We start from the raw sequence: 18,081 nt of genomic DNA on the forward strand, positions 1-18,081 counted from the left end.
GAGACACATTGATTGCTTGCCTCCTGAAAGTACTCCAAATGGGGCTGGGGGTTGAGCCTACATATGTGCTATTGATTGGAATTGAACCCGTGATCCTTTAGTCTGTGGGCTGACACTGAACCAGTGAGCCAAACCAGTTAGGGCACAAGTGTGTCTCGTGTTGAGATCATATAGTTCTATCTTGTCTTAATCTGTTTGGGTTGCTATACCAAGATACCATAGACTGGGTGGCAACACACACTTATCCTATACACTGAGTGGCCAGATTGTTATGATTACCCCATCAGTACTTCGTTGGGCCACCTTTTGCCTTCAGTACTGCAGCGATTCTTCTTGGCATTGACTCCACGAGATGTTGAAAGGTGATGCGAGGAATCTGACACCATGCCTGATGAATAGCATTCTCCAGTTCTGTGAGATTTGATGCTTGTGGAACCAGCTGCCTGATGGCTCTTTTAACTTAGTCCCACAAATGCTCAATTGGATTGAGATCTGGTGACTGTGGGGGCCACCTAAGCAAGGTAAAGTCTCCCTCATGTTCTTGAAAGCACTTCTGCACAATACGAGCACCATGGCATGGCGCATTGTCTTGTTGGAAGGAGCCATCTCCATTGGGACATGCCATCAACATGATAGGATGAACTTGATCAGCAACAATACTTAGGTATATTGTGCTATTCAGATGTTGTTCCACACGAATTAAAGGGCCCAAATCATGCCAGGAAAACATGCCCCAAACCATAACACTGCCCCCACCAGCTTGAAGGGTTGTACTCATGCATGTGGGGTGCATGATTTCATGCTGTTTCTTCCAAATTCTCACTCTGCCATCTGCATGATGCAACTGGAAATGAGATTCATTGGACCACATGACTTTTTTCCAATGCTCGACTGTCCAATCCTTGTATTCCTGTGCGAATTGAAGATGTTTTATCTTGGTAACTGCAGACAGCAAAGGTGTTTGAACAGGCCTTCGGCTTCCATATCCCATATGATGCAGTGTACGGCTAATTTGCCTAAAAACGTCAGGTGGTCATAATAATCTGGCCACTCAATGTATAATAAAAACCTAATATGCTAAGTGTCCGGTCGTCTGGTTGGCCATTCAACCAATTAAAGCATAATATGCTAATGATTCCTAAGGCCGTTCAACCGTTTGCTATGATGTGCACTGACCATCAGGGGTCAGACAGTCGACTAGTCAACCAGTTACTATGACGTGCACTGACCACCAGGGGGCAGATGCTCTTACCGGTAGGTTAGCTTGCTGCTAGGGATTGGCTGATATGGACTGAGCGAGATGGGCTGGACACGCCCTGGAGCCCTTCTGCGGTCCTTCTCTGGCTGGCCAACCTCCTGTGTCCCTCCCTGGCCCCAATCGTGCACCAGTGGAGTTCCTTGGCCTGGCCTGTGCTCTCTCGCAATCTGGGCTGAGGGGCCCTCCCACCCCAAGTGTACAAATTTTGTGCATCGGGCCTCTAGTCTTTTATAATCTGGAGACTGGGAAATCCAGGATCATGGTGCTGACAGATTCAGTGTCTGCTGAGGACTTCCTGATTTATAGATGGCTATCTTTTCTCTGTGTCTTTCCTTACAAAGTGGAAGGGGTTTCTTTGGAGCCTCTTATAGAAGAGCACTAACCGTATTCATGAGGGCTCATGATCTTATTACCTCCCAAAGGCCCTACTTCCTAATGTGATCACTTTGGAGGGTAGGATTTTAACATAGAGAATTTTTTTTTTTTTTTGTGGAGGGCGAGGGTAAAACATAGCAGATCTTAGAACATCATAGCAGATGTTCTGACAATCTGCTTTTCGGTTTGATTGTTTAATCTGTTCACATTTCCTGTGAATCAAGTGCCTTCAGGGCCATGCTTCCTCAAGGCATTGGGGAAGGATTGCTCCATGTCTTTTTCTTATCGTCTTCAGACATTACTTGGCTTTTAGATGTGTCATTGCAATCCTCCATGTTTACATGTTCTCCTGTGTGTCTTCACATCATCTTCCCGCTGTGCAAGCCTATTTCTGTATTCAATTTGCTGTTTTTTTATTTACATATTTATTATTTTTCAATATATTTTTATTGATTTCCGAGGAGAAGGGAGAGGAAGAGAGAGAAAAACATAAATGATGAGAGAGAAGCACTGATCGGCTGCCTCCTGCATGCATCACACTTGGGATTGAGCCTGCAACCCCGCATGTGCCCTGATCGGGAATTGAACCATGACCTCTTGGTTCATTCATAGGTTGACACTCAATCACTGAGCCATGCTGGCCAGGCGAATTTGCCGTTTTTATGACACCAGTCATAATGTATTAGGGCCTAAACTATTGATATGATTTTAACAGGATTACTTCTATAAAATCAAAATTTCCAAATAAAGTAACACCCAGAGGTACTATGTTGAATAAAAATGATAAAAGTGGGCATTGTTTCATGTTTTTGATTTTAGAAGAAAATATTTCAGTCTTTCATTATTAAGTATGACGTTCTGAGTTTTTCATACATGGCTTTCATTATGTTTAAGTAGTTTTCTTCTGTTCTTAGTTTGTTGAGTGTTTTTTTTTTTTAACTTTAAAAAAATATATTTTTGTTGAGCAATATATTTCAGTGAGGAAGGGAAAGGGAGAGAGAGATAGAAACATCAGTGATGAGAGAGAATCATTGATTGGCTGCTTCCTGCATGCCCCATACCAGAATTGAGTCCACAAACTGGGCATGTGCCCTGACTGGGAATTGAACTGGACCTCCTGGTTCACAGGTCAACACTCAACCTCTGAGCCATGCTGGCTGGGCTGTTGAGTCTTTTTACCGTGAAAGGCTATTGAACTTTGTCAAATCCATTTTATTTGGATTACCCAGTTTTAAAAAATAATGCAACCACCACAGAGCTGTCAGGGTGTTTTTTTCATAATATGTGTCTTTTATTAAAAAGTATTTTTTAATTGATTTTTAGAAAGAGAGACAGGGAGAGGGTAGTAGGGAGAGGAAAAAGAGAAACATCGATGTGAGAGCGAAACTGGGAATCGAGCCCGCAACCTGGACATGTGCCCTGACTAGGAATTGAGCTGGCAAACTTCTGGTACATGGGACAGCACTCAACCAATTGAAGTGCACTAGCTGGGCCTAAAGTAAGTGTTTTTAGCTACAAGTTATCCTCTGTACTGCTTTGAGTATCCATAAATTTTTGTATTTTGTGTTTTTGTTGGCATTCATCTCTAAGTATTTTCTAATTTCCCTGATGTTTTTTTCTGTGATTCATTGCTTGCTTAAGAATGTGTTGTGTAGCCGAAACCGGTTTGGCTCAGTGGATAGAGCGTCGGCCTGCGGACTGAAAGGTCCCAGGTTCGATTCCGGTCAAGGGCATGTACCTGGGTTGCGGACACATCCCCAGTAGGAGATGTGCAGGAGGCAGCTGATCGATGTTTCTCTCTCATCGATGTTTCTAACTCTCTATCTCTCTCCCTTCCTCTCTGTAAAAAAATAAATAAAATATATTAAAAAAAAAAAAAAAAAGAATGTGTTGTTTAGCCCTGGGTGGGTAGCTCACTTGGTTAGAGCATGGTCCTGATATGCCAAGGTTGTGAGTTCAGTTCCCGGTCAGGGCACATATAAGAATCAACCAATGAATGCATAAATGAATGGAACAACAAATTGATGTTTCTCTTTCTTTCTCTTCTTAAAAATAAATAACAAAAAACTCAAATAAATAAATAAATAAGTAAATAAATAGATATTGTTCATGAGTTTTTTGTTCAAAAGTTTCCCTTTTGTTATTGATTTCTAATTTTATTCTGTTGTGGTCAGAGAAAAAGTTTTGTTTGATATTTGTCTTTCTAAATCTATTGACACTTAATTTGTTGCCTAAAATATAATCTATCCTGGATAATGTCCTATGTGCACTTGGGTTTATTGTTTTGTTCTCATCCTCTCATTTCTTTTTTTTTAAATTTAAATTTTATTTTTCAGTTACTGTATAGAGTCAATATTATCTTGACTGTATACCAGCATTTTAGGTATACAGCATAGTGGTTAGATGATTATATATCACTAGGGGCCCAGTGCACGAATTTGTGCACCTTGAAAGGAAGTGTATGCTGCAAGGCTGCAGTGGGCACAGGGGTGGGTCTTGGCCCATCCTCTGCACCCCCGCCTGGCCCCTCCCCTGTCTGCTGGCAGCCCTGTTCCCACTGCATGGAGTGATTTGGGCCGGCGCAAGCAGGGGGTGTGAGTGGCTGCTGCTGCCCTGATTGCCCCTTAGGAGCAGGGGGAGGTGGAGAAGCCCTCAGGGGGCGATGAGGGCCGGCAGCCCGCTTGCACCCACTGATGGTGCCAAGTGATTGGGACCGCTGCTGGGCACCGGCAGTGGATGCGAGCAGCGGCTCCAGTGCCAGATGCGGGTGTGAGCGGGGCCGGTGCTGGCAGAGGGTGCAAGTGGAGGCTCTGGCGCCAGCAGTGGGTGAGAGCGGGTCCAGCACTGGTAGCAGGTGTGAGCGCCGGGTGGGACTGTGGTGTGCAGGAGCAAAGAATTTTCATGTTGATGGCAGTTTCTCTGTGAAGCCTTGAAGCAGAAGCAAATTTTCAGTAACCACCAGAGGCTCTCCCCGATGACAGCGACTGATGCCCTGCCTTGTTCTGGCACCCCCATTTACCTGCTCCATCATCCTGCCACAGCCAACGCCCACCATGTTCCGCACACGCCCCCTGGTGGTCAGCGCATGTCATAGTGACTGATTGTTCGGTTGTTCCACCGTTCGCTCTATTTTCATATTAGCCTTTTATTATATAGGATTTCTTCTGTTGTTGCTTTATCTATAATTGAGAGTGGGGTATTGAAATCTTCAACTATAATTGTAGGACTATCTATTGTCTATTCTGTCAATTTTTGGCTTCAGATATTTTGATAATATTTTATAAGGCATGTTAAATATTTATTTATTTATTTATTTAGATTTAGACGAAGCCCTTTTATTTATTCAGTTTCATCTGAAACACTACTTGTACCTAACTCATAGTAGATGTTTTGCACTAGTATAAGTTTATTGAGAGAACGGATGGATAGTTCTTAGTCTTTTTATATAAAACTAGAGGCCTGGTTTATGAATTCGTGCATGGTAGGGGTCCCTTGGCCTGGCTGGCGATTGGAGCCGATGGGGGCCGGCCGGCGGGGGCGGTGGGAGGTTGGCTGACCAGGGGGAGGGGCCATGGGAGGTTGGCTGGCTTCGGGAAGGTGCCATGGGATGTTGGCCGGCCACCCTGATCGGGGCCATTGGGGCCAGTTGGCTGAGGAGAGGGGCCGCAGGTTCAGGGTTGATCGGGGCCAGCTGGCCAGGGGGAGCAACTGCGGGAGGTTGGCCGGCCTTGGGAGGTTGGCTGTGGGAGTGCACTGACCACCAGGGGGCAGCTCCTGCGTTGAACGTCTGCCCCTGGTGGCCAGTGCATGTCATAGCACCCAGTTGACTGGTCATTTGGTTGTTTGGTTGTTCGGTTGCTTAGGCTTTTATATGTATACAGAAGGAGATCTGGCACAAAATAGATCTCCAATCACTATTTGGTTCTTACTTTTTTGTTCCTGCAGGTGCAAGATGTGTAAATATCTATAATGGTTATATTTTAGCTGTATTATACCTTGTATTAATATATAATACCATTTATCTCTTATAAACTTTTTTGATTTTAAGTCTCTTTTGTTTGACGTTAATATAGCCTTGCTTTCTTTTGGCAGCATTTCTTTACTGATTTCAGAGAGGATGGGAGAGGGAGAGAGAGAGAGAGAAACATCAATGATGAGAGAATCGTTGATGAGCTGCCTCTTGCATGCCCCCTACTGGGAATTGAGTCTGCAACCAGGGCATGTGCCCTTGGCCGCAGTCAAACCCAGGACCCTTCAGTCCACATGCCAAAGCTCTATCCACTGAGCAAAACCAGCTAAGGCTGGAGTTTCATTTTTTAGGGCACAAATCCCATTCATAAAGGCTCCACCCTCATGACCTAATCACCTCCCAAAGGCCCCATTTCCTAATACCATCACATTGAGGATTGGGATTTTAACATATGAATTGGGCGGGGGGAGGAGAAAGGGGATGACACAAACATTCAGTCCATCACACATACTTAATTTCAGCTCTACTGTACTTTAAGTTTCTTTATCACCTATTGAATATAATCTTTTTCCTTTGAAGCTGCTATTAGTACCCATTTCCATTATATTTCACTTGCATCCAGCACCAGCTTCATGCAATCTGAACAGCATAAAGGGCCCTGAGCTCAAAGCCCCACACTTGTTTTAAAGGTCTCCTGTTGCTATTTTGAAATTCTTAATAATTTTGTCATTGAACTTGTGTTTTATAAGTAAAATTCATAAGACAAAGAGGCATTCACATGAACAGAGAAGATATTCATAATATGTATACCCACCATTCAGGGCTGCTCCATTCACATATTGTACTTGAGATGTCCATGAGGAGAAAATTCTGGTGGACTCATCATGTGTGAGAGTTCTGTGAGATTCAAAGTGAGAACAAGACAAGCAGAGGCACTGAAAGTACTAAAAAGCTACATATTTCATTTGTACCATTAAATGGTTCCAACACACACAAAGGTAATACCAGCCTATGAAACACGAATAACCACGGTTATTCTACTACTAGAGACCTGGTGCACGAAAATACGTGCACTGGTGGTGGTGGTGGGGGGAGGGGTCCCTCAGCTAGGCCTGCCCCCTCTCACAGTTTAGGAGCCCTCAGGGGATGTCCTACTGACAGCTTAGACCCACTCCCTGCTCCCCTTGTGTACTTGTATAAATTAATAATAATGTTAGTCATTTGGTTATTTGTGATTTGGCTTTGATGAAGAAAAGTAATAAGGTAGATTCATTTTCTTTAGGCAATATTAATATTTTTGCTTGTTCCTAATGACTTTTAATTACCTTTAATGATGTATAATTTACATATAACAAAATATATGCATTTTGTGTGTATATTTTGATGAATTTTAACAAATTAGCACACCCATAGTACTACCACCACAACCTATGGAATATTCAATATGTCAGATACTTTCCATCTGCCTTTTCCCATTTCTCCCCCAACCCACCCACCTCCAACCTCAAGCAGTCACTAATCTGATGTCACTAACTGTTACCAACAATTAGGTGTGTCTTCCTAGAGTTTCCAATATATAAAAACATAGTATGTATATTCTTTTTGTATTTGGCTTTTTTCGCTGAGCATGCTTCGGAAATTTGTCCATCTTGTTGGATGTATCGGTAGTTTATTTCTCTTTATTGCTGAGTTGTATTCTATTATATGAAAATACTTTATTTTATCTGTTGCAAAGAAAAAACGTTTCTACTACCCTCTTAGGTTCTATGGCTGGGCCTGAGAATTAAACCAATAGACGACAGATTGACAGGAAAAAAACATGCACTTTTAAAATCCTCATCCAAGGATATTTTTTCCATTGATTCTCAGAGAGCATGGGAGGGAGGGAAGGAAGGAGGAGGAAGGAAGAGGAGAAGCAAGAGGAGGAGGAGGAGAAGGAGAGAGAGAAACATTGATGAGAGAGAGAGAGAGATACACACACACATCAATTAGTTGCCTTCCACATGCCCCCTGACCAGGGATGGGAATCAAACCTGCAATCGAAGTATGTGCCCTTGACTGAGAATCAAACCTATGACTCTTTGGTCCATGGGCCAGTGATCTAGCCACTGAACAAAACTGGCCAGGGCAGCATACACATTTTATTTAATACTAGAGGCCCAGTGCATGAAATTTGTGCATGGGGGGGGGGCGGGGTCCCTCAGCCCGGCCTGTGCCCTCTCGAAATCTGGAACCCCTCAGTAGGGTCCCTAGGCCTGGCCGGCGATCATGGCGTATTGGGGCTTTCCTTTCCTGGGCTGCCAGCTGCTGTCCCTGCCCCCGTTGCTGCTACTGCTTGCCATTTGTGTGGTGCTCCTCCCCCTCCCCCCCCACCAGTCACCTCCTTGTGTGGGTGACAGGCGTGGGGTGCAATTGCTTGGCTGGCCTGGGCCTCCCTCTGTGGGCCGATCTCTGGCTGGCCATGCAAACCTGCCACAGCATTGCTGGCTGGTGGCCTGGGCCTCCCTCGTGGAGGGATCGATCGTGGAGCCTCCCCATCAATCGCCCTGCAGAGGGTGGCTGGGCCTCCCTCTGTGGGGCAATTGTGGGATGATGGCGGGGCCCCCAACCAATCACATCACACCTACCTTAGCTAGCCTGGCACCAGTACATGTCATAGCATGGTCGTCCGGACGCTTGTTCTGCTGTTCAGTTGTTTGGTTGATTTGCATATTACACTTTTATTATGATAGATTTTTATGTGCACACAGAACCCTTGTAGGAGAAATGAAGATGTGAAGATGTGGTTAGGACTGAGAGCTTATATGCCATTTTATTTTATCTTCTTCTTCTTACTTTTTAAAAAATATATTTTTATTGATTTCAGAGAGGAAGGGAGAGGGAGAGAGATATAGAAACGTCAATGATGAGAGAGAATCACTGACTGGCTGCCTCCTGCACGCCCTCCACTGGGGATCGAGCCCGCAACCCAGGCATGTGCCCTTTGCTGGAATTGAATCTGGGATCCTTCAGTTCGTAGGCCGACGCTCTATCCATTGAGCCAAACCAGCTGGGGCTATCTTAATATTATTTAAAAAATATATTTGTATTGATTTCAGAGAGGAAGAGAGAGGGAGAGAGAGTTAGAAATATCAATGATGAAAGAGAATCATTGATTGGCTGCCTCCTGCATGCCCTCAAGTGGCGATCGAGCCTGTAACCCCGGCATGTGCCCTGACCGGGAATTGAACCATGACCTCCTGGTTCATAGGTCAACGCTCAACCACTAAACCACACCAGCTGGGTTTATATATCTTTAAAAAAAGTTTTTATTGAATTTATTGGGGTGACATTGGTTAATAAAATTATATTACGCCCAGGTATACAATTCTATAATACATCATGTGTATATTGTATTGTGTGTTCACCATCCAAAGTCAAGTCTTCTTTTGTCACTATTTATCCCCCTCTTTACCTTCTTCTACCTCCCCCTTATATACCTTTTTAACAAAGAATAATAAATTTGTGGAAAAGTGAAAAGACAAAAGAAAAGGGTTTATGTTTCTAGGTGCAGTAAATTGTAAAGTGACTAGAAATATATGGGAGAAACGAATGGAAGATAAGGATTGTTTTAGTAGATTTGTTTGTACAATTCCATTTTAATGTTAATTTCCAGTCTCTAGTGATAAGAATGTCTTCATGGTACAGAGAGGACACTTTGTCATGGGAAATTTTATGGCTGACTTTCAGGTAGAAATGGGAGGTCAAAGAGCCCTTTCTGCACACTTCATAATACTAAAGGGAATGATACAACATGAGGATATAACTGGTAAACATATATGCACACAATACAGGAGCATACAAATATATTAAAAAAACAGGGAAGATTTTAAGGGAGAATTGGACAGCAATAAAGTTATAGTAGGGGACTTTAACACCCCACCGATATCCCTGGAGAGATCTTCTAAACCAGCGGTTCTCAACCTGTGGGTGGCAACCCCTTTGGGGGTCAAACGACCCTTTCATAGGGGTCGCCTAAGACCATCGGAAAACACATATATGACTACATATTGTTTTTGTGATTAATCACTACGCTTTAGTTATGTTCAATTTGTAACAATGAAATTGGGGATCACCACAACATGAGGAACTGTATTAAAGGGTCGCGGCATTTAGGAAGGTTGAGAACCACTGTTCTAGACAAAAAATTCAACAAGGAAACAGTGATCCTAAATGACACACTAGATCAGGTGGAATTAATTGACTTTTACAGACATATCACCCCAAAGCTACAGAATATACATTCTTCTCAAGTGCACATGGCACATTTTCAAAGATAGATCACATGTTAGGACCAAAATGAAGTCTCTACAAGTTCAAGAAGATTGAAATAATAGCATGCGGCCATGGGCTGGCGTCTGTATGGCCTGGTCCAGACCATGTCTGCATGAAGACACCGCTGCTGCCTTCCTTGTCCCACTTGGTCCGGGCCAGCCTGGCATGGCCTGGCCCACTGTGCACCATGGGCTCCATCCTGAGCCAATGCATCGTGGGTATGGAGGACATCGATATTCAGGTGAACTTGGCCTATTGCTATCCCCCAAAGTGTGGAAACTACTTTGCTACACACTTTTTCATGGGAGGTGAGAAGTTTGGCACCCCCCCACCCTGAAGGTTATCTCTTTGGAGACAACCTGGATCTGAACTTCCTGGGCAATCGCCCAGTTCAGTTTCCTTCTGTCACCCCTGTTCCCCATGAGCCGGTGAAGATGCTGAGGAACCTAGTGAACATCTGAAAGGACTTGCTCCAGCTCATAAGGTGCAAAGATGGTTCCAACAGCCCCACCGAGTACAGCAAGCAGCCCCATGTCCTCTACAGCCTGGAGTTCACCATTGATGCCGATGCCTGGGTGGCCATCACCATCTTCTGCTAGGCGGTGGAGGAGTTTCTCAATGGGATGGCTATGTACAGCCCCCAAAGCCCTAACCTGCAGTCCAAGACTATAAGAGGAGGGTGAGCCCTCCTTCAAGATCAGCTTCTCAGAGTAGAAGGACGATGAGTTGAACTTCGCCCTGGACTGGGGAGTGGTCATCCCGGCCATGGTGGACGAAGGAGATGTTGAGGTGACTGGCCACGCCCATGTGCTGTTGGCTGCCTTTGAAAAGCATGTTGATGGCAGTTTCTCTGTGAAGCCTTGAAGCAGAAGCAAATTGTAGACTGGGTCAGCTACCTGCTGCAGGAGATTTACGGCATTGAGAACAAGAACAACCAGCAGACGAAGCCTTCGGATGAGGAGAACAGTGACAAAAGCAATGAGTGTGTGGTGTGCCCAATGGCTTAAATGCTCCAATCAAAAGACACAGGGTAGCTGAATGGATAAGAAAACACGACTCATATATATGAGACCTGCGGGACATGCTGATCCTGCCCTGCCACCATCTGTGCCTGTGCAACTCCTGTGCCGACACGCTGCTCTACCTGGCCAGCAGCTGCCACATCTGCTGGCTGCCTTTCCGGGCCCTTTTGCAGATCCGGGCAGTGAGGAAGAAGCCAGGAACCCTGTCCCCCATCTCCTTCAGCCCCATTCTGGCCCAGAGAGTGGACCACGACAAGCACTTTAGCTTGGACGGCATCCCACCGGGCTATGAGCCCATCTCTCTGAGGCGTTCAGCGGCCTCCGGGCCATCTCCTCAGATCACCTTTATGAAGAGATCACCTACTCGGGCATCTCGGATGGCCTGTCCCAGGTCAGCTTCCCACTTGCTGGGCTTGATTGCATCATGGAAAGCAGCCACCAGAAAGGCAGGTAGAGGAGCAAATCCCCAGACAGCACCCTTCAGTCCCCATCATCCCCCACCCACGAAGAGGATGAAGAGAACCTCTCCCCTGCGGAGTGGGGCTGGGCTGGTGCTGAGCAGCTCCCCAGAGAATTTTCTCACGGAGGAGGTCATCGCTAAAGCAAGGGAGCCGTATACCCTCCATTGAGAACGTCCTCCAGGATGGCAGCCCTGAGCCCTGTGGCTGTTGCCAGCCTGGCCCACCTATGATATCTACCTTCCAGCTCAGGGCCCGACTTCTGTTGGCATAGAGTAGTAAGCTGGAAGGTCCACCCATGGAGACGCCGGAGCCTCCTCACCACTGGCCCCATGCAGCCTGTTCGGTGGCCCCCGTCCTGACATGGAGGCCACTGACTGACTCAACTCTGAGAGCCTGGCCAGGCTGGCAGCATGGAACCCTCAGCTCCCCAGACTTTGCCAAGGGGGCTGTCCCTGGCCTCTCCTATCTGTACACCCTTCATAGCCACTGCTCCAAGGGGCCCTTTGACCCTTGATTGAAGAGCACAGTGGACTGTCCCCTCTGAAAAATCCTTTTTTTCTGCAGTCTCTGTATATTTAAATGGTACAAGATGAAGGACAGCCCCTTTGTATCTCAGGCACTGAGCTCTGGGGTTCCCCTAAATGCCTTGTTGGTTGAGTGGCTGGGGCTGGAGGCTGGCCACCCACATGTCCCAGCCAGTGCGGAGGTTGATACCCTGAGAACTAAGCAAACTGGCAGGAGAGAATTTATCTGTGGGTGAAGTACTGTCTTCACAGGAGGTATTACTGGGGGGGGCTTGTTGTTGGAGAAGGAAAGGAAGTGGGGTCTGAGTCACAGTCAATGAAGGAAACAGTGCCTGTGCCCTTCCCCTATGTGCGTGGCCTGGCTGGCACTGCTGCTCTGTGTCCTCTATTGCTTCACCCTCCTGCTCAGGCCCTTTGGTGCAGGGCTGTTTCCTATTGCTCAGAGCCCTTTCCTATGGCCCTGCCTCTGGGCACCTGGGTTCCTGCACTTGAGGCCCAGGTCTGGTTTTGGGTCTGGGTCTTCCCAGGGGCAGAGGTGCAAGTGCACAGTCTGTTGGCAGCAGTTGGTCTAGTGATCCCTCTCCAGTTCCTGCACCTCTCAGAGATGGCTTTGCACACGTCTTCAGACCCCCTCCAGGTGAAGGGGTTTCCTCTCAGCTTGTCCGCTCACCCAGGAGGGACCTGAGCATCTTCTCTGCTCCCTCTGTGCCATTTAAATGTCCTTTTGTGTTTCTCTTTGAGTTGTTCTGTTGGGCTCATGCGAAGGGTCCCACTTGAAGTGGCTTCATCTTTTTCTTTTTTTTTTTTTAATTTTTATTTTTCGCTAAAAGTATTACAAAGGGTATTACATAAGTGTCCTTTTTTCCCCCCCCGCCCTTAACAAGCCCCTGCCCTCCCTTACCCCCCAGTGTCTTATGTCCATTAGTTATGGTTATATGGATGCATACAAGTCCTTCGGTTGATCTCTTACTCCCCTCCCTCCAGTCCCCCAACCCTCCCTGGTCTTCCCACTGCAGTCCGACAATCAGTTTGAGGCAGCTCTGCCTCTGTATCTATTATTGTTCAAAAGTTTGTAATGGTCTTAATTATCCATGAAAGAGTGAGATCATGTGGTATTTTTCCTTCATTGACTGGCTTGTTTCACTTAGCATAATGCTCTCCAGTTCCATCCATGCTGTTGCAAATGGTAAGAGTTCCTTCTTTTTAACAGCAGCATAGTATTCCATCGTGTAGATGTACCACAGTTTTCTAATCCATTCATCTACTGATGGGCACTTAGGCTGTTTCCAGATCTTAGCTATGGTGAATTGTGCTGCTATGAACATAGGGGTGCATATATCCTTTCTGATTGGTGTTTCTGGTTTCTTGGGATATATTCCTAGAAGTGGGATCACAGGGTCAAATGGGAGTTCCATTTCCAATTTTTTGAGGAACCTCCATACTGCCTTCCATAGTGGCTGCACCAGTCTGCATTCCCACCAGCAGTGCACAAGTGTTCCTTTTTCTCCACAACCTCTCCAGCACTTGTCGTTTGTTGATTTGTTGATGATGGCCATTCTGACAGGTGTGAGAGGTACCTCATTGTTGTTTTGATTTGCATCTCTTGGATGATTAGTGACTTTGAGCATGTTTTCATATGTCTCTTGGCTTTCTGAATGTCCTCTTTTGAAAGGTGTCTATTTAGATCCTTTGCCCATTTTTTGATTGGATTGTTTATCTTCTTTTTGTTAAGTTGTGTGAGTTCCCTATAAATTTTGGAGATTAAGCCCTTATCAGATATGACGTTGGCAAATATGTTTTCCCACGAGGTGGGTTTTCTTGTTGTTTTGTTGATGGTTTCTTTTGCTGTGCAGAAGCTTTTTATTTTGATGTAGTCCCATTTGTTCAGTTTCTCTTTAGTTTCAACTGCCCTAGGAGCTGTATCAGTGAAGAAATTGCTTTGGCATATGTCTGAGATTTTGTTGCCTTTGGATTCTTCTAGAATTTTTATGGTTTCCTGTCGTACATTTAAGTCCTTTATCCATTTTGAGTTTATTCTTGTGTATGGTGTAAGTTGGTGGTCTAGTTTCATTTTCTTGCATATATCTGTCCAATTTTCCCAACACCATTTATTGAAGAGACTATCTTGGCTCCATTGTATGTTCATGCCTCCTTTGTCAAAAATTAATTGAGCATATTGGTTCGGGCTAATTTCTGGACTCTCTATTCTATTCCACTGATCTATATGTCTGTTCTTGTGCCAGTACCAGGCAGTTTTGAGAACAGTGGCTTTGTAATACAGCTTGATATCTGGCATTGAGATCCCACCTACTTTGTTCTTTCTCAGGATCGCTGCAGCTATTCGGGGTCTTTTTTTATTCCAGATGAATTTTTGGAGAGTTCGTTCTAGATCTTTGAAGAAGGCCATTGGTATTTTAATGGGAAGTGCGTTGAATTTATAGATTGCTTTGGGTAGTATGGACATTTTAATGATGTTGATTCTACCGATCCACTTCATCTTTTTCTTGAGATAAACCACCTAGGCATTAGAAAAGCAGAGGGGGTATCCAGCCCTGGCACAGCAGGGCACAGACTACCCAAGCAGGGATCTTGGCCTGGGTGGGTGGGTGGGTCTGTGCTGCTCCCCAGGGGGCCAACACTTTTGGGCCTTGTATTGGGAGATGCAGAGGAGCTCGCTTTCTAAGGATGATGGTTCTGGGGTGGCCAGCAGCTGTTCAAGAGCTTCCATACAGCTGGTGGCTTTGTCCAGTAGGGTCCTTGTTCTCTCTCCAGTGGGCTGTGAGCAGAGTGCTGCCTTATGCATAGCTCTCGGCCATGCTCAGGCCACCTTCCTCAGCCACTTGGCTCCCTATCTCCCCTCTCCTCCTGCCCACTGGCATGCTCATGGGTGCACATGTGCACACACGCACAGGCTGCCTCTCTCTCCTCACCCTCATCACCCACCAACACCCTGGCCTCTCGCCACTGGCATTGGTGCCAGTACTCCGATGGACAGGATGCAGACTGCCCTGTCTTGGACTTATCTAGTACACATGCTATCATTTAATGTATTCTGGTTGGCTAGTTTTTGTTCATTTTTACCATATATTTATAGTATTAAAATCATGGAGGGGGAAAAAAGTCATATCAAGCTTCTTCTTGGATCATAATGGCATGCTATTAGAAATCAACTACAATAAAAATACTCAGAAACATTCAAACACATGGAGGCTAAATAGCATGTTTTTAAACAATGGATGAGCTACCAAAGAGATCAAGAAAAAATTAAAAAACTTTCTGGAAACAAATAAAAATGGCACACAACAACCCCAAATCTTTAGGACACAGTCAAAGCAGTCCTGAGAGGAGTATTCATAGCACTACAGGCCTACCTCAGAAACAAGAAAAACTTCTAGTAAATTATCTAACCCTACAAATTAAAGAATTTGAAAGAAAACAACACAAAAAGCCCAGGGTAAGTAGAAGGAAGGAAATAAAAATGATTGGAGTGGAAATAAATAACATAAAGACTAAAAAAACAATACAAAAGACCAATAAAACCCAGAGCTGGTTCTTTGAAAAGATAAACAAGATTGATGAACCATAGCCAGACTCATCAAGAAACAGAGAGGACCCAAATAAACAAAATCAGAAATGAAAGAGGTGAAGTAACAACTGGTCTCATAGAAATACAAAGGATTGTAAAAAAAACAAACCATGAACAGCTATATTCCAACAAACTGGACAACCTGGATGAAATGGAAATATTCTGGGAAAAACACAATCTTCCAAAACTCAGTCAGGAAGAATCAGAAAACCTGAATAGGCCAATAACAACTGATGAATAGAATCAGTAATAAAAAAAAAAACTCCCAGCAAAAAAATGAACAAACAAAAACAAAACAAAAGAACTCTCAGCAAACAAAAGCCCTAGTTCAGATGGCTTCACAGGGGAGTTTTACCAAACATTCAAAGAAGAACTAACACATATTTTTCTCAAACTATTCCAAAAAAATTCAAGAGGGAGGAACACTTCCAAGCTCTTTTTATGAGACCAGCATTACCCGAAGTCCAGAACCAGGTAAAGGCACTACAAAGAGGGAAAATTACAGGCTGATATTCCAGGTGAACAAAGACACTAAAATATTTAATATTAGCAAATTGGATCCAGCAATAAATTAAAAAGATCATACATTATGACCAAGTGGGATTTATTCCGGGAATACAAGGCTGGTACCATATTTGCAAATTAATAAATGTGATAGCCTTGGCCCATTTGGCTCATAAATGGAGCATTGGCCTATGGCAGTGATGGCGAACCTATGACACGCGTGTCAGAGGTGACACGCGAACTCATCTTTTTGGTTGATTTTTCTTTGTTAAATGCCATTTAAATACCTACACTAATAAAAGACAAACATGCAAATTGACCATACCTTCGCTATGCCTTAAGCCACGCCCACCAGCCAATCAGAGCAACTATATGCAAATCAACCCAACCAAGATGGCGGCTGGCAGCCACAGAGCTGGAGCAAGCAGGAGGCTTGGTTGCCCCAGTGATGGAGGAAGCCAAGCTTCCAAGCTCTGAGCTCCACTCAAAGGAACAAAGTTTCAATTATAGAAGATAAATAAACCCCAGATACCTGCTTTCAGCCGGCCGTGGCCACGGAGCTGGAGCAAGCAGGAGGCTTCCCTCCTGCCCACCCTGGCCGGCTCTGAGCTCCTCTCAAGGCTACAAAGTTTCAATTATAGAAGGTAAATAAATCCCAGAATAAAAAAAAGAAAAGAAAAAAAGGAGAGGCTGGGAGCTTCCATTGCCAGGGGGGGCTTGGCCAGCCTGAAAACAGCCCTCAGCCCCTCACCCAGACTGGCCAGGCACCCCAGGGGGGACCCCCCCACCCTAAAGGGGGTGTTGCCAGCCTGAAAACAGCCATCAGCCCCTCACCCAGGCTGGCCAGGCACCCCAGTGGGGACCCCCACCCTGAAGGGGGTGTGACCAGATGCAAACAGCCATCATCCCCTCATCCAGGCTGGCCAGGCACCCCAGGGGACCCCCACCCTGATCCGGAACACCCTTCAGGGCAAACCAGCCAGCCCCTACCCATGCACCAGACCTCTATCCTATATAATAAAAGGGTAATATGCAAATTGACCCTAACAGCAGAATGACTGGGAATGACTGGCCACTATGACACACACTGACCACCAGGGGGCAGATGCTCAATGCAGGAGCTGCCCCCTGGTGGTCAGTGCACTCCCAAAGGGGGAGCTCTGCTCAGCCACAAGCCATGCTGACAGCTCTTAGTACAATGGTGGTGGTGGGAGCCTCTCCCGCCTCCTCAGCAGTGCTAAGGATTTCAGACTGCAGCTTATGCCTGCTCCCTGCTGGCAAGTGGACATCCCCCGAGGACTACCGGGCTGCCAGAGGGATGTCTAACTGCCAGCTTGGGCCTGATCCCCCAGGAAGCAGGCCTAAGCCAGCAGATGGACATCCTCTGAGGGGTCCCAGACTGCAGAAGGGCATAGGCTGGGCTGAGGGACCCCCCCCCCCCCCGAGTGTACAAATTTTTGTGCACCAGGCCTCTAGTATAAAATAAATATCACAAATGTAAATCTTTGTTTTACTATGGTTGCAAATATCAAAAAATTTCTATATGTGACATGGCACCAGAGTTAAGTTAGGGTTTTTCAAAATGCTGACACACCAAGCTCAAAAGGTTCACCATCACTGGCCTACAGACTGAAGGGTCCCAGGTTCAATTCCGGTCAAGGACACATGCCCTGGGTTGCAGGCTTGATCCCCAGTAGGAGGTGTGCAGGAGGCAGCCAATCAATGATTCTCTCTCATCATTGATGTTTCTGTCTCTACCTTTCCCTGCCTATCTGACATTGATAAAAAGATTTTAAAAAAATAATAAATGTGATAAATCATATAAATAGACTGCAAGTCAGAAATCACATGACCCTATCAATTGATTCAGAAAAAACATCTGACAAAACCCAACACCCATTTTTCATAAAAACTCTCAGCAAAGTGGGAATAGAAGGATCCTACCTCAGCATAATAAAAGTCATAAATGACAAACCTACAACCAGTGTCACACTCAATGGGCAAAAACAAACTTCTTTCCCTAAGAACAGGAACAAGACAGGGATGCCCACTTTCACTGCTATTGTT

The 18,081-nt window shown here is 45.3% G+C and overlaps 1 protein-coding gene and 1 pseudogene across 2 annotated transcripts in view; both read left to right on the forward strand.

Moving 5' to 3' along the window:
* Positions 1-18,081, forward strand: part of SENP7 (SUMO specific peptidase 7) — a 159,214-nt gene that overhangs the window by 40,865 nt on the left and 100,268 nt on the right. The gene's annotated exons all lie outside the window — the stretch shown is intronic.
* On the forward strand, positions 10,105-11,676 carry LOC139002096 (E3 ubiquitin-protein ligase MGRN1-like; annotated as a pseudogene).

This window comes from Myotis yumanensis, unplaced genomic scaffold (genome assembly GCF_028538775.1).
Source record: "Myotis yumanensis isolate MYYU_CA2020_CCGP unplaced genomic scaffold, mMyoYum1.0.hap1 SCAF_2, whole genome shotgun sequence".
NCBI lineage: Eukaryota > Metazoa > Chordata > Mammalia > Chiroptera > Vespertilionidae > Myotis > Myotis yumanensis.